This window comes from Emys orbicularis, chromosome 1, assembly GCF_028017835.1.
Source record: "Emys orbicularis isolate rEmyOrb1 chromosome 1, rEmyOrb1.hap1, whole genome shotgun sequence".
Lineage (NCBI taxonomy): Eukaryota > Metazoa > Chordata > Testudines > Emydidae > Emys > Emys orbicularis.
In genome coordinates this window covers 97,018,937-97,036,275 of record NC_088683.1, presented here as the reverse complement: position 1 = coordinate 97,036,275, position 17,339 = coordinate 97,018,937, and the positions used below count along the sequence as shown (strand labels likewise).

General features: G+C 46.9%; 1 protein-coding gene across 1 annotated transcript in view; it reads left to right on the top strand.

Moving 5' to 3' along the window:
- The window catches only part of TNRC6B (trinucleotide repeat containing adaptor 6B), a 221,655-nt gene that overhangs the window by 14,752 nt on the left and 189,564 nt on the right, over positions 1 to 17,339 (top strand). The window lies entirely within an intron of this gene.

Genomic DNA, 17,339 nt, shown 5'->3' with positions numbered 1-17,339 from the left:
GGCATTGGGTAGGCATCAAAGTGGGAAATGGCATTGACCCTCCTAAAGTCTATACAGAACCTCGCAGTTCCATCGGGCTTTGGGACCAGGACTGTGGGGCTTCTCCATTCACTCTGGGATTCTTCCACTACTCCCAGGGCTAGCATCGCCTCGAGTTCTTTCTGGACCACTGCCCACATTTTCCGGGGAAGCGGGCGATGTTGGTTGCAGACCTTTTGTCCGGGAATGGTGTCTATGTGATGGCTGGTAATACTCGTCCATCCTGGATGAGAAGATAAAACGGGGGAAGTCTTGGACCAGCTGCTGTAGGCTTATTTGTTGCTCTGGGCTCAAGTCCTGCCCCATTGTGATTGGTGTTGTGTCAGGGGCTCCACTGGCTACTGGTCCCAATTTGGGGTCTGGGGGGTAGGGAGCGATCAGTAGGCCTTCCCAGGCCTTCAGGAGGTTCACATGGTAGATCCATAGGACTTTTCGTCGCCCAGGGAGTCTGACCTCATAATCCACCGGTCCCACCTGTCGAACAACCTCAAACGGCCCCTGGCATTTGGCGAGTAGTTTAGATCCTGACGATGGCAACAGGCCCAAGACCCTGTCTCTGGCCTCAAAGAGCCACATCTTGGCCCCCCGATTGTATTGGAGTTCCTGGGTTTGCTGGGCCTGGAGTAGGTTCTCCCAGATGAACTCCCCAAGCTTCTGGAGATGTTCCCTCAGTTGCAGGATGTATGGGACTGACCCTGTGACCCTCGACTCTTGTTCCTCCCAGGTCTCTCGGAGCAGGTCTAGGATCCCCCTCGGCTGCATCCCATAAAGGAGCTCAAATGGGGAGAATTCTGTCGAGGCCTGGGGGACTTCACTCACTCCGAACGGTAGTGAGGGGAGCAGCTTGTCCCAATGTTGTGGGTTGTCATCCATGAACTTCCTAAGCATGATTTTTAGGGTTCTGTTAAATTTTCCTACTGGGCCGTCGGTCTGTGGGTGGTATACCGACGTCTTGAGAGCGTGGATGTTTAATAACTACATAACTTGGCCATCAGTTTGGAGGAAACATTTGTCCCTAGTCTGTCAATATTTCTCAAGGTATCTTGACCCTGGCAAAAATTTTAAGAAGCTCTGTGGCTATGACGGGCTGTGGTGACCTGTAGCGGGACAGCCTCCGGGTAGCGGGTCACGTAGTTGACTACCACTAAAATATACTGACACCCGGATGCACTCTTCTCCAAGGGTCCCACTAGATCTAGGCCGATCTGTTCAAAGGGTATCCCCACGACTGGGAGTTGGATCAGAGGCACCCACTGTACTCTCTTTCCGGGCACGAAGCACAGTAGTCCCGCACCTACTGGTGTATGCCAGGCCAGAAGAACCTCAGCGCCACACGTTGCAGGGTCTTCTTTCGCTCCATGTGGCCAGCCCAGGGCACCGCATGGGCCAACTGTAACAGCTCGCGACAGAACCTCTTGGGAACCAGCAGTTGGCGGAGTTCCTCTCCAGTTTGCGGCACTTGGGTCACCCGGTAGAGGTGATCATTGAGGACCTCAAAGTATGGTCCCTGGGGTCGTCTTGGGCTGATGTCCACCTGGCCTCTGGCATCCTGAACTTGTTCCCAGGCTCGGCTCAAGGTCGGGTCTTCCCTCTGTTCCTGTAGGAAATCTCCATGTCGGGGCTAGGCCCACCTGGCACTCTTCCTCGTGTTGGCCTATCTCCAGGTGTACCTTGGCGGTGGGGTATATAGGTGTCACTTCAGATCTGGGGCGTCCACCAGGCTGGCCCGGACTAGTGTCTGGCTGCAGCCGGAGTCAATGAGGGCAGTCACTGGGGTACAGTCTACCCGCCCGGGGACAAAGAATTTGGTCGGGCCCTTTCTCCGAGCCCGGTGGTCCGCTGTCCACACCTAGCCATAGGCACAGTCCATGAACTGGCAATCCCGCCAAAAGTGCCCCTCTTGTCCACATTCATAGCAGCACCCTTTGGATACTTCAGCCTGCGGGTCATGTCCTGGAGCCCCCGATGCACCCGGCAGAGTTCCGTCACCTCGCAGGGTTAAGCATGCCGCCTGACTCCTACTGGTGTTCTGTGGGGTATCCTGCTACACTGGGTTTACTCTGAGGTCTCCCCATCTCCGGCCTAAGTTGTTGGGGCTCTGGGTTCCAGCTTCGTCCAACCAGTCCTTCTGGTTTGGGGGGTTGTTGTTTGGGTCCTTCGGCGGCCAGGTAATCCTCCATTGAAGAGACTCTTCGTTGCGGGTCGCCAGCCGGTGGCACTGCACCCACTCCTTCACCCCTGCCTGGAAGATCTGCGTAAATTGTTCCAAAGCTACGGCCTCTGCCACCTGGGGCCTGGTTAAATTATCTGGATTCAGCCATCTCCAGCAGTAGTCCCGCATGCGTTGGGCCACTGCTCATGGTCGAGCTTCCGGCGGGTACCGTTCTTTGCGAAGTCGCAGTCGATAGGTCTCCTGGCTAATGCCGGTATGGGCTAATATGGCGGGTTTCATAAGGGAGTAGTCCAAGGCCTCATGTGGAGCCAGGTTGCGGTAGGCGGTTTGTGCCTGGCCAGTCAAATATGGGACCAGTAGTGTGGCCCAGTGTTCTGGGGAGGCCAACGGGTGGCCATAGCGACCCTTTCAAAAGTGACAAGTAATGTCTCGGGGTTGTCACCGGGCCCCATATTGGTGAGGCGCACCGGTAGTCCTGCCAGGGCGTCCCCCGGCCCTGCTCCTGTGGGGACAGGCCTTGCCGGTCCTGACGCTTGCAACAGCATCGTTACCTGCTGAACCAGGCGTTCCTGTTGGGTCTGATGCTGGGCCACCAACTCTCGGAGCAGCTGCTGTTGTTGCTCCTGATGCTGGGTCATCTGCAGCTGATGTTCATTGGCAAGCTGCTGCATCAGCTGAACCTGATGTTGTTGCTGCGCCGCCTGCTGCTGCTGGCTTTCCAATATCCACTTAAGGAGCTTCTCGGTATCCATGTCGGGTTGTTGCAGGGATCCCGCTGTCTAATGCCTCTTGTCTGGACCTCTCAGCAAGTCCCGGTCGATGGCCGCATTCTCCACCAAGTTGTCGTGGGGTAGGTATGCCCCATCATGGGGTGTCGGGTCACGTAGGGTTAGATGGAAGGGCAGAGACAATTCTGCAGCTGATCAGGTCCTACGCCGAGGACCCTTACTGTAACATGACATAGTATTACTTAGTGACTAGAGTCAGGGAGTGGCCCTTCCCATCAGGGCAGCGTGGCCCAATGGCCAGAGTCAGGGAAGTAGCCCACCTCTGTGAGATTGTGCAGCCGGTTGGCCCATTGAGGGAGTGGGGCACCACTCAGGGGTGTGGCGCCCGGGTCCTCCCTGCTCCTCTGAGCCCAAGCTCCAGCCCAGGGCCCTGGCGGGGGTGGGGGTGCTCACCACCGGGTCAGCAGGGATCCTTCCATAATATGCTGACCAGTCCCCCGGTTCACTCACCAGCAAAGAGTTTGTGTCCCCTGGGCTGCTTCTTACCTTTTTCCCCCTTGTTGAACTCCCCGGGTCTGTGGGGTCCTCAAATGGCCAGGCTCCCACCAGTGCCGTCCTTTCTCTGGACTTGTCGAGCAACCTGGAGTTTCCAGTGAGGAACTCTATGAGCCATAGTCCCGTAGTTGGGGTTTGTAGCAACTCCCTGTAGGGAACTTGTAGCCTGCATCCTTCCCTGTCAGCAGCCTTCCCAGACTGAGTTGAGCCGCTACCTTTTATATGCTGCCTCCAGGCTGAGCATGCCCAGCAGGGCCGGAAGGGCGGGGCTTCCTTAGCCTGCAAAGCAGAGTTAACCCTTTTGGGGCTGGTGCATGGTAGGTATGCCCCGTCACACACACACACCCTCTGAAAATCCTGACCTCTTTTAAAATGTCTCAGTGTAAGTACCCAGAATTTAAGCACTTGAAATAACTACTCACTTTTGAATATCTTGGCCTAAATTACAAATACTGGGGATTTTAAAATGCCGGTACTGGTATTTGAATTTTACAAAACTGCTATATGAAAAACACTGAATATTAAGGCCCTGATTCTGCAAACATTTAAGCAGATATGAAACTGTACACACACAAATAATTCCTTCAGTGGGACTACTCATGCTTAAAGTTAAGTATGTGCATCAATGTTGTAGTTTTAAAGGCCAAAATTGTGTTTTTATTTAAAACTTTTATCTCAGTGCCACCGTCTGTGTCACTTCAAAACAAACGTGCATTAGTGTTAACAAGGAAAGTTATTTAGATGTTCAATTATTGTGAACTTATTATAAACAGGCCAAACTTTTTAAAAATAGAATCCTAAGGTTAGGCTCCTAAACCCATATTTAGGCACCTAAATGACTTAAGACCACAAGTCCCATTGATATCAAAGTGGTAATCTTGAAAGAGGATCATAGCTTTGGCAAAATTTTCTGCTTTCTTGACTAATGGAAATTCAGAATATAGGATGCTGGTTGCAAATATAACGTGCTGTTTATCAGTTTGTTTTCACAGTAAGGGTATTGATGAGGCCCTGGAATTACCTTGCTCAGAATAGATGAGTATTTTAAGTGTGAAACTTCTTAGTTAAAAAAAAGTGTGTAAAATCTGATATTCCATTAATAATTAGGAAACTAGTTAGAGAAAAGACTACAAAAACCTCCATCCACTTTTGCAATTTTTGGTTCTAAAATGAGGAGAAAGTAAAGAATTAGGAACATGTAAAAAAAAAATCTGAATTAAATTAAAAAAAAGTGTAAAAAGTAATTATTTTTATCCACTCTGGTGGATGTAAGTGGGTTCTCTCACACAGTTGCAGTGAAGGGGTATTGTTGCACCATTCAGTTAAACGTCTTGGTATAGACAAGCCCTAAGTTGCACTTATGTAAACCCTGCCCTGTACTAGCATAGTGCATATACATTAGGAGTTTGCACTGGTGTAACGTCATCAGTGGAGTTATGCCAGTATGAATTTTCTTAATGTAGACCAAAAGTAATGGATGATTCAAAAGACAGTAAATTGGGTGCTCCTGTTCTTATGAATGGGAATGGCTTTTGTGTTAGTTAGCAAGGAAAGTTATTTAGATTTAGGGAATGGCTAAAGAAATTGAAAGGCAGTAAATTTAAATTTGATCACGTTTAAATGACTTCAGTAGTGCATGCTTTAAATAGCACTTCCAGAATTAAAAGAAAAACTTTTAAAAAATATTTTTTTTCTTTTTCCCTGTTGATGTTTAGAAGGGTATTTTGAATGGGACCTAAAGTAGCACCGTTAAACATGTGCAAGCAAACCCTCCCCCCCCTTCCTCTGTGCATGTGCCTGTTTGCTGCCTTATTGGTTTCAGCTTTGTGACTGCTGTTACTGATAAACACCCTCTTGCAGAAGGTTTGGGTGGCTATGACTTCAGCTCACAAACAATCCACCAATTTTAGGGTTACCATATTTTAATTTTTAAAAAAGGAGGACACTCCACGGGGCCCCGGCCCTGCCCCCAACTCTGCCCCGCCCCCGCCCCTTCCCCAAAGTCCCCGCCCCAACTCTGCCCCTTCCCCTGATCGCTCCGCCCCCCTGCTCCTCCCTCTCCCCTGCTTCCCGCGAATCAAATGTTCGCGGGAAGCCTGAAACAGGGAGGCAGCAAGTAAGCTGGGGCGGGGCGCGGCCCAGGCTGGGGCGGGGCGCGGCGCAGCCCAGTCCAGCCCCCCCGGCTGAGCGGCTCCCTCCGGCGGCCGGCCGGCCCAGGCCAAGAGGCTCTGGCCCCGGCGTCTCCCGCCCGGCTCGGGCCCTGGGGCGCTGGCCCTGGTTCCGGCCGAGCGGTTCCGGCCCGCCCTGGCCCCGGCGGCTCCGGCCCAGCTCGGCTTGGGCCCTGGTTCCGGCCGAGCGGCCCCGGCCGAGCACCGGCGGCCCCTCCCTCCCTCCCTATTTTCCTGGACATGTCCGGCTTTTTGGGATTTCCTCCCAGACGGGGATTTGAGGCCCAAAAAGCTGGACATGTCCGGGAAAATCCGGACGTATGGTAACCCTAACCAATCTTGAATTGCATCCCACGATAAGCATGTTAATTGGATGTTTCTGCTAAAATGATCAGCAGTGAAATAGTTAATAATGTTGACGTTTATATTCTTATCTTTAAGTTTCAGGCTTAAAGATGATCCGCCAAAGGGACGGGGAAGGGCTTCTGTCTTTATTTTTGCTTCTTTATGATGTATACAGAAGGCCTGAATGTTGTGAGGATTTTTGGTTGTTGTTTTTAATATTAAAAATTAAAGTCCTCTCTTTAGCGTGGAAGATTCTCTGACCTTGTCTACTCCTTTCCCTAAATCTTGCAAAGCTTCTCCATTGCTTCTAACATCAGTTTTGCTCCATTAGTGCTAGCAGTGTTAGGATCTGTAGTATAAATGGACTGCTAACATTTTAGGCACTTTGATTAGACCTGCATCAAGTAGAGTTAGCTGACTGTGTGTGTAAAATGCTGGTGGTAGCTGATGGGGCTATGGTGACCAGATCGCAAGAGTGAAATATCAGGACACATTGGGCGAGGGAGGATGGGGGCAGGAGAGAGACCCACAGCTGCCCAGCACCCCACACAGAACCCCCCACTCGCTAGTTTCCCAATACACAGATTTCTCCTCCCTCCCTCCCAGTGCCCTTCCCCACAGCCCCACCACCACAACTAAACAATGCCCCACACAGACCCCCATTGCCCAGTTCCCTGACACACACACACACACACACACACACACACACACACACACATCTCCCCCACTGCCCAGCACCCCCCAACAGGCCCCCACTGCCTAGCACCCCAAAACACACAAACCACCCTCACAGCCCAGTGCCCCACACACACCTCCCAGACACTCACTCCATCACACCCTGCCCCCTTCCCTGGCTGCACTCACCAGCCCTGCTGGGAGGTTTCTGGCTCCTAGGGTCATAGCGGCAAGGGGGGTCTCCAGACTCTCCACATGCTGCGCCTGCCACAAGCGCGAGCTCTGTGGCTCCCATTGGCCGGGAAAAGCGCCAATGGGAGCTGATGGAGCCATGGAGCGGGAGCTGACGGAGCCATGGAGCGGGGCTTGCAGGTGGGAGCAGCCCGCAGAGCCCCCTACCCCCCCCCGACCCTAAGAGCCAGAGGGACCTGCCGGGGTGCGGGGGTCCTGGTGGTGCCTACCTGGGGCGGCTGCTCCCGGGAAGGATCTGGCAGGTCCCTCTGGCTCCTAGGATCAGGGGTGGCCGAGGGGTCTCCACATGATGCACCTGCCACAAGCCTGAGCTCCGTGGCTCCCATTGGGAGCTGCCAGAGCCGCGGAGCAGGGCTTGCAGGCGCCAGCAGCGCGCAGAGAGCCCCCTGCCCCCCCACCCCTATGAGCAAGAGGGACCTGCCGGGGGGGCAAGGTGGGGAGTCCTGGCGGTGCTTACCTGGGGCGGCTCCCAGGAAGCATCCAGCAGGTCTCTCTGGCTCCTAGGGTAGGGTCGGGTGGGTGCAGGGGGGCAGAGGGCTCTCTGCCCACTGCCGGCACCTGCAAGCCCCACCCTGCAGCTCTGATTGGGCATGAGGGAGCCGGTGCAGCACGTGGAGACCCCCTCCACCTCTGTGCCTAAGGGCTGCACTGTAGGCTCTTGCTGGCAGGCGGACGCCGGGAGCTGCCCCACCAGGAAGCACCGCCAGCCCCGGGACTTCAGGTGTGTGCGGTGAGCAATCCCCGATATCGGGACAAAGGGCGTCCTGACCGATGTGCGGTTGGGACGCGGGACAAATATCTTAAAATCGGGACTGTCCTAATAATATCGGGATGTCTGGTCACCCTTGATGGGGCCCATCTGATATGTTGTGGTGTGAAAATAAATATGAACTGGAAAGGGACCTAGAGCTATGGAGGGCTGAATTAGAAAAAATAAATGGCTTACGAGTCAGACAACCAGTCAGAATACATGTGGTGTTTCACTGAGAGGAGCAAGGAGATGCTAGTAAAACTAGATGGCATAGAGTTAAAGTGACAAAGATTGTGACACCAAGAGAAAAGTTTTTAATAAAAATGCAATTTTAGCCTTTGATACTGAAGTGTTGAGTGATGATGAGAATGGGAGTGTGCATGCAGATGTTGGGTGCCGCATGTAGAGCTCTTGGTGTAAATGGAGGGAGTTGACGGGAATTCTCTGTGATAAGAATACGCCAAGTAGACTAAAGCAGTGGTTTTCAATCAGAGGTACACAGAGGTCTTCCAGGGGTACATCAACTCATCTAGATACAGTATTTGTCTAGTTTTACAAAAGCTACATAAAAAGCACTAGTGAATTCAGTACAGACTAAAATGTCATACAGACAATGGCTTGTTTATACTGCTCTATATACTGTATATTGAAATGCAAGTACAATATTTATATTCCAATTGATTTATTTTATAATTATATGGTAAAATGAGAAAGTCAGTAATTTGTCAGTAATAATGTGGCTGTGACACTTTTTTGTATTTTTATGTCTGATTTTGTAAGCAGTAATTCTTAAGTGAGATAAAACGTGGGGTATGCAAGACCAATCAGACTCCTTAGTAGTCTGGAAAGGTTGAGAGCCACTAGACTAAAGAACAAAGTGTATAAGATTGTGACTACTCCAGTCATGAAGTGTGAGTCAGAATGCTGGCCAGTGAGGAAGAGAGAAGAACAACTTCTTTACCTGTCTGAAATGGGAAAGCTTAGGTGGACGCTGGGTAAGATGAGAACTGATAGGCTATTCAATGAAACTGTATTAGCCAGAATGCAGATAGTCCCCATTATGGAAAAGCTGACTGGCTATTGACTGAGATGGTTGTCTCATGTGAGACGATGAGACATAAGATGTGTTGGCCAGAGAGTACAAGAACTGATAGTCATGGGACAAAGACCATGAGGAAGACCTAGAGAAAGGTGGTTCAAGATGCTGAAGGAGGACATGAAGATTGGTGTCAGCTTGGCAGATACACTTGAGAAGAATGTTTGAAGATGAAGAACAAGAGCAGTCGACCCTGATTGACAAGATAAAGTGAAGATGGAGAAGCTCACTGCCCATCTGCAGTGGGACTCCCAATGTCACTAACACTAGGAGAGCTGAGCCGGTATTAGCAGCAGTATCAAAAAGCCTTTATATGACTGGAGAGCTAGTGACAGTATGACCTTACGAGAGCCAAGACAGTGAAAGTTAAAAGGGAATGGGACTTTTGGTCAACACTTTTCAGAACTTTGATTTTGTTTACACTTCAGGGACTAATATTATAGAGAAAGGAAGTCTCTGTTAAAGACCTTCAATTAAGGCAACAGAGCTAATGCTATATATCCACTGACACTCTCACCATATCCTTCAGCTAATCCAAGGAGATGAGTTGAAATTCTTGATATTTTTGAGGTTAAACAACAAGCAGGAAAAACCCTTTTTGGGTCTTCTCTGTGCATCAGAAAGTAGGAAAAGGGCACAAACCCAGATTTTTTAATTTATTTTTAAAAAGCTTTGCAGGTCACCTTTAACCCATTGAGAAGAATGAGGGCAGTTCATGCTTCTTAGTTATTATTCCAGGCTATCTAAATATGACAATGCATTGGTTTACCCTCAGTTTGTAATTCAAGGATATCTTCACAACCATGAGGGCTAGGAACAGTATTTTATTTTATTTTTAATAAAAGGAAAACTAATAATGCAGCAAATCTCTGCAGCCAAGGGGTAGATTCCTTGGCAAATTGCTGTTGAATACACACAGACCTGTCCACAGATCAAATTACAAATTTTTCCACCTTAAATTGTTATAGGTCAAGAAGTAATCCTTGATTCCCAGAAAATAGCTACAAAAATGGAATTTAAAAAGCATATTGCCTACTTCTTAATGTGGAGTCAGAAAAAAGGGGAATTCTGCTCATGAAATAAGTGTAATACCTGATCTACTGAGGTGCTAGCATTGTACTTTCTGTTTAGCAAAGAGAGGTTAAGTCCTCGGCAGTGTTTTTCTGCATAATATGAATAGGCAGTACCATGTTCATTTTGGCAGTCGCTGATGTAAATAGCTCCGAGACATATGATCTGAGGGTCAGTGTGTTGTGTGTGTGTGTGGAGTAATGACACAGTTTTTATGTAGTCTTTTTATTCCTGCTTGGTGCCCTGAGAGATCTTTCAGTATTATTAACAATATATGTCTGAAGCCCTATCTATCCTAGAGAATTAGTTTCTATATCGCTATTGAAAATAGCTTTGTCCCATCTACATTAGCAGTTAGATCATTTTCAGTACCAGTTCAGAAAACGTGATTGAGGCTTGGTGAAAGTTCATATTGAACGAAATACACTATAATTCAGTGTAAAAAACAAAACCAAATATTTTTCTAGGCATTTTAGACTATGTCAAATTTAAACTTGCCTGCAGAGTGTAGTGGTGGTGATCTATAGAAATCAATAGAATATTGTTCTTCTCTCCTGGGTGCTGGGAAGGGCGGTGGATTTTAAAATTCCCTCCTCTCTCTATTTGAAGGGTGGTGCTTCCTTTCCTCCTGGCAGATGGTATGGTAGACTATGGGAATCCTACTCCTCTGCTGCTAACTAATGAGCAGAGAGGGAGTTCTCCGTATTGGGAGGAGAGGAGGTATTCTAACTCTTCTTCTGGCAACTGGCAGGAGTACTTTTCCCTCTTCTTCCTTACTCCTTCCCGTCATCAGAAGTTCCATTTCTCTGTTCAGCCTTGTGAAAGCCAGACAAAGCAAAGAAACACTTCAGTGACCAGGGGATTGATTCTACAGTAAATTCTCTGTATTTGGAATCATGGCAACAATGTCCTGGATTATAGCTGACAAAACATCAGGTTTCTTGTGTTATCAATTTAAAATCATAAATGAGTTTGAGTCACCTTTGGAATATCCTAATCAGGGAAATGAGATTTTTCTGTGGCTATGTCAGCAGTTGCTTTCTGTGACATATCTTTAGGCAGCCTGAGGCCTATTGAGTATAGAGCAAGCTCACAGTTGCTTTGTTGGAATCATTCCGGCACATGAGTCAGGACTGAGATTCAAACTAAACTCCCTGCTGTCAAGCATTTACCCGCTTAGTAGTAAGATATTTGAGCCACGATGGCAGCAAAGACCCCTTTTTTGTCTCCCAATGGAGTGCTCCTAGCCAGAGATTGTTTGTATGAAAACCCCATCCCAGAATGCTTTTAGTTAATGCCAGAAGCTGAGAAGAAAACATTTCAGTTTGACAGCTAGTTCCATGACAAGAATGGTTTATTGCTTCACCAGGTTGCTCATTAACTATAAGCTGTAGCCAACCAACAAAACTGAATTTAAAAAACCGACAACCTGTTCAATCATACCTCTACAATAAACTCTGTCTTTTGTATAGTGCTTGAACTACTGCTACTGGAACAATTTCACTAAATTGCACAGAGCTGTTCAGGTTCCCTGTGTTGCTTGCTTGTTTTAGAACACTTTTAATTAGAAAGAGATGGTTGCATATTTTCATACCAGTTGGGGAGTGTGAGGCAATGTAAAGAAAACTGGTTGCCCCGAACTCTGAATTATTTGAAACAGATTTTGACACTGCCCACCTTTGTGGTGATAATGTAATACTGTTTCTCCTTCACCTTAGGATAAATATCAACCATACAATCCAAGAGTCCATTCTCCCCATGAAGGAATATCTCACATTAAGAGTTTTTTAGCCTGTAGAGTTGTGTGTGTATGTGTGATTTACTACTCCATACCTTGCAGAAGAAACCATTTCTTCCTGCACAGGGAAGTTATGCTTTCAGGAGTTCTTGTTGCTGTTGCCCTGAAATCCTCTGTGAAGGATATTCTGTAGTCCAGAAAGAAATACAGCCACATGTTGAATTAATCTGTGCTGTTTTCTTTGATGGTTTGTTGTTTAGGAGTGAAGGGGATGAAAGAGGAACTTAGAGGAACCCAGATTTCCCTGTATTCATGTTCTGTTCCTTTCAGTTCTGCAAGCTGAAACCTCACAGGTCCCTGCCGAAGGATTTATGTGAGGTCACTAAAAGGGAGGCACTTGCTGGAAGTGTATTAATCTCTCCATATGTGAATGTAGAGTGCAAGGCCCTATATGAATAAAGTCTAGGGAAAAACTTAGCAAAGGGGTCGTGTTGTTGTACAGGTCCCTCTGCTGCTTCATAGATCAAGCCAGCTGTACTGCTGTCACTTTGAATACTAGAATCCCCAAGAGACAGTGTTTTCAGATTACATTATAGAGGACCCACAATATTAGTCGGTTGGTACAAGACCTAATTTTTTTATGTCCACCATGAGTTGTTACTGAATGGTTTCTAAATGTTAGTGCTAGTTGACACCCTCTGGATCTGATTTTTTTGCTTGTGATTGGATATTGAGAGGATAAGGAACGTACTTTTGTCATGATTCAGGCACGTGAATAAAGAGCAGGTGTCTAGGACACTGCTGTATTTCCTGCCTTCCTTTCATTCTGTTAAAGAAGTGACATTTGAGTCTCTTTGCTTCTTTCTTTCTCTCGTCCTTTCTGAGAAGGAATCAGTAGCAACCAAGCCCAAGCCCAATTCCAAGGCCAGAGGGGACCATTGTGATCATCTAGTCTGACCGCCTGTATAATGCAGGCCATAGAACTTCTCTAAAATAATTCCTAGAACATATCTTTTAGAAAAACATTCACTCTTGATTTAAAAATTGTCAGTGATAGAAAATCCATCATGAGCCTGGGTAAATTGTTCCGATGGTTAATTACCCTCATTGTCAAATTTACACCTTATTTCCAGTCTGAATTTGTCTAACTTCAACTTCCAGCCATTGGATCATGTTGTACCTTTCTCTTCTAGAATATTAAATATTTGTTCCCTATGTAGATACTTATAGACTGTAATCAAGTCACCCTTTAACCTTCTCTTTAAGTTAGACTCACGGAGCTCAATCTATTTATCACTATATAAGGCAGGGATTCTCAAACTGGGGATTGAGACCCCTCAGGGGGTCGTGAGGTAATTGGGGGGGCTGCGAGCTGTCAGCCGCCACCCCAAACCCCGCTTTGCCTCCAGCATTTATAATGGTGTTAAATATATTAAAACGTGTTTTTAATTTATAAGGGGGGGGGGTCGCACTCAGAGGCTTGCTATGTGAAAGGGGTCACCAGTACAAAAGTTTGAGAACTTTGAGAACAGTCCTCTGGAACTTTCCCAGTGCTCCAGGACTTATTGAAAGTCAACATTAACAGTCCAGTGAGCTTTTCAGTCAGCTCTTTTAAAACTCTTGGATGCAAGTTATCTGGGTTTGCCTATTCAAAAATGTCTAACTTTAGTAGCTTCTGTTTAACATCCTTCAGAGATTCTAGTGGAATGGATACTACTGCTTACCTGGGTAAAATTCCTGCTTATGCAGGTGGATCTTTATAGCACCGACTAGAACATTGTTGGCAGAAATGGATGCTTAATCTGAAGGATTGCATCATAAGGGGGGTGTTTTTTGTATTTTATTCCTAGGTCATGGCTATGGTAGAAACTAAGGCCTTGTCTATACTGCCAAGTTTTTTCTGTGAAAGGCAACATTTGTTGACAAAACAGTGGAGGTGTATGCACTGCAGTGCCACTTTCGGCAATGAAACGCCTCTGTTTCATTGATGAAATAAAGCCACCTCAACAAGAGTCATAGGGCTTTTTATGCAAAAGTTTCATCGACAAATTGCCACTGTAGACACCGCACTTGGACTTTTCTTCTGTACCATGATTTCTATGAAGTCCTTCCCAGCAGAGTTGCTCTAGATGGTGGTCTTTCTGATTAATCCAGTCTGCCTTCATTAGGTTTTAGTCTTTTAAATTACTTGGCTGACACTATTGGTCACATTCAGGGCTGTCTCTAGAGACCTGTGGTAGCACTGTCAAAACAGAAGGGAGCAAATGAATGTCCAGTCTTCCCTGATTTTCATTCAGTGAGAGAGAGTAGATTCACTCTCTACAGGTCTTCTCATGCTGTGACTGGTAAAAAGCCAGTAGGGCATGCTGGGCAGATTATGGTGGTGATTAATTCATGCATCCCTGAGGAGAGTGCTGCTAGCAACCTATAAGCATGCTGTAGTCTGGCCCTAGCTCAAAACACAATCACTTGACATTGATGACATGGCAATTTAGGACTTATCTACAAGAACAATTAGTTTGTGGCAAGCTGGGGAGTGAATCTGCCATGCTCTCTGTGGACTAACTGTCCATGTGGATCCTACTGCAGAGTCCACATGGATGGTTAGTTTGCAGCAGGCTCTTGCATGGTAGATTTACGTCCCAGCTTGCCACAAACTAATTGTTCTTCTAGGTAAGCCCTTAATATCCAGCTTCTAACCAATACCTTTCAGGGAAGGGCCACTGAAAAGATGGTCTTATGCCAATTCCAGTAGCATCTGTTATCCTCCAACTTTGGATCCCAGTCAATCAGGCTTTTAAACCTAGTTCTGACCCTGAAATTGAATTAGTCTTGCTGGTTGGTTGATAATACCATTGGACAGTGAATGGCAGTCAGACATGCATACTGATGCTTTTAGGTTTATTAGTAGCCTTTAATGTTTATCACTGTGTGCTGCTGTCTTGATGATGTTGCTTTGAAGGGGCTCCACAAGTTCATTTTTGAGAAATCCCAGGGAGTTGTGCAGGGTGATGGCTTTGTTTTCTGAGCATTTTCAGTACAGTCACTCCAGAAGATTCCGTTTTCACTTGTTCAAAGTGTAGGTGAAGTCCCTGGGGTAGATTTGTGAGACATGATGGGCCACACCGTGGATGACTCTCTCATTTCTATGGATCCTTTTCATTATGTCCAGATGGAACCATTTCCCTGTTATCTTAATGTCTGGTAGAAACAAGACATTGGATGAAAGTCAGTTGGCTTAGATTTAGTTCAGATACGATGATGGTAATGTTTATTAGAAAGGAGAAGCATTGTTAAGAAGTAGGAAATACTGTGACCTCTTTCTCAGTTGAGGGTATTTACTCACCTATTGTAGAAGTGTTTCACAGTGTTATACTAGACTCTGCTCTGGTCCTGGGTTCCCAGAGAGTAGCAGTAGTTCGAAACTCCTTTTATACTTGGCTAACAAAAGTATTATAATATCTCAGCATGGACTTTGTTAGTTATTGATTCCTTTGTCATCTTAGTGCTTTAGAACTGGAATGTATTCTATGTGGGTTTACCCCTGAAGACTCCTCCGAAGCTGCAGGGAAGATTGGTGTGAGCATGTTACACTTATGCTTTGGTATTTGCCCTGGCTGCTAGTTCACGTCTGGGTGAAAACTGGGGTGCTGTCCATACAGCACTTTATCAATCTTGCAAAACTGTCATGAAAGTGTAGTTTCACAGGCACAGAATCCACTTGCACTTTCCATTTGCCTCGGTGATTGATAATAGTGAAAAAAGGATATTTTACTCACCTGTCAAAAAAAAAAAATTTCTCCCTAGGCCAGGGGTTCTCAAACTTCATTGCACTGCGACCCCCTTCTGACAACAAAAATTACTACACGACCCCAGAAGGGGGGACCGAAGCCTGAGCCCGCCTGAGTCCCACTTCCCCGGGTTTGGGGGCCAAAGCCAAAACCTGAGCCCCACCACCTCAGGTGGGGAAGGGGTCAAAACTGAAGCCCAGTGGCTTCAGCCCCAGCCAGGAGGCCTGTAACCTGAGCCCCGCCGCCCAGGGCTGAATCCCTCGGGCTTTGGCTTGGGCCCCGAGCCCCAGCAAGTCTAGCCCAGCCCTGGTGACCCCATTAAAATGGGGTCGCGACCCACTTTGGGGTCCTGACACACAGTTTGAGAACCGCTGCCCCTAGGCAAATGGACAAGTACAAATTTGTGAGGCCTGCCCTAAATGGTCCCAGTAATTTCAGAGATCGCATCTTCCTTATGTCCTGTTATGATATCAGTTCTTCACAGAACACAATTAGTTATCTCTCCCAAGGGTGAAGTTTGCAGGAACTGGTTGACTTCTGTGACAGATCCACACTGCTGGAATATGTTGCTTGAAGTGGGTCTGAGCTTGCCTGCCTATGCAGGACAGTGTAAGATGCATCTTTGTTCAGGTTTTCCATTAATGTCAGGCTGTGAAATCCCTAACATTTAGTCTACTGGCTGGTTTTCCCAGTCAGAGAGAGAGAGAGAGAGAAAAGATTAAATGCTGTGGTGGGAGAAGGGAGGAGGTTTTACAAAGTATGAGTTCTCTAGTTTTGGGAAAATATTGATGGTTCTTGACCTAAAATATGTAAAGGGCACCCAGATGCTCTGGTGATGTTATAAATGTGTATAACAATAAATAATCTAGTATTATAGCATCAATATATTTTTAAGGCTGTCTGTTTGTAACCTGCATCTCCACTAATACGTCTATACTTCAACTCCTATTCTGTGAAAGTCCATTATGGTACTCTACCATTATGACACATACTTTTTTGTAGCATGCAGTTATTGGTTCAGAAGAGCAACTTGCTTGGGGGCAGAGGAGCATGTTGACATGGAGGCGCAGGGGGCATGAGAAAAGTTTATTCTATTATTAAGCAAACAAAACTGAGAATAAAGCAAAAAGGTAGCTCACAACTTCCTTTACAGTCATGAGTTTTTACTTGTGCAATTGTTTTTCCTTATAATTAGGGCCCTACCAAATTCATGGTCCATTTTGGTCAATTTCATGGTGATAGGATTTTAAAAATCGTAAATTTCATGATTTTCAGCTATTTAAATCTGAAATTTCATGGTGTTGTAATTGTAAGGCTCCTGACCCAAAAAGGAGTTATGGGGTTGTTGCAAGGTTATTGGGGGGGGGGAGAGGTGTTGCAGTACTGCTACCCTTACTTCTGTGCTGCTGCTGGTGGTGACTCTGCCTTCAGAGCTGAGCATCTGGAGAGTGGCGGCTGTGGCCAGGAGCCCAGCTCTGAAGGCAGAGCCACCACCAGCAGAAGTAAAGATGGCATGGTATGGTATTGTCACCCTTACTTCTGCACTGCTGATGGTGGGGTGCTGCCTTCAGAGCTGGGCACCCGGCCAACAGCTGCCACTCTCCGGCCACCCAACTCTGAAGGCAGTGCAGAAATAAGGGTGGTAATACTGCAACCCCCCCTAAAATAACCTTGCGACCCCCTTGCAACTCCCTCTTGAGTCAGGACCACCAATTTGAGAAACGCTGGTCTTCCCTCTGAAGTCCGTATAGTATAGGGTAAAAGCACACAAAAGACCAGATTTCACAGTCCGTGATGCGTTTTTCATGGCCGTGAATTTGGTAGGGCCCTACTTATAAGGTGGATAAACTTTAAAAAAAATCATTTTGGAAGTGAGGGGTTGCTTATCTTCAGAAGGAAGTTTGCCTTTCTCTTGTACATATTTTGATCTAGTGATTAACCACAGCTGATTACATAT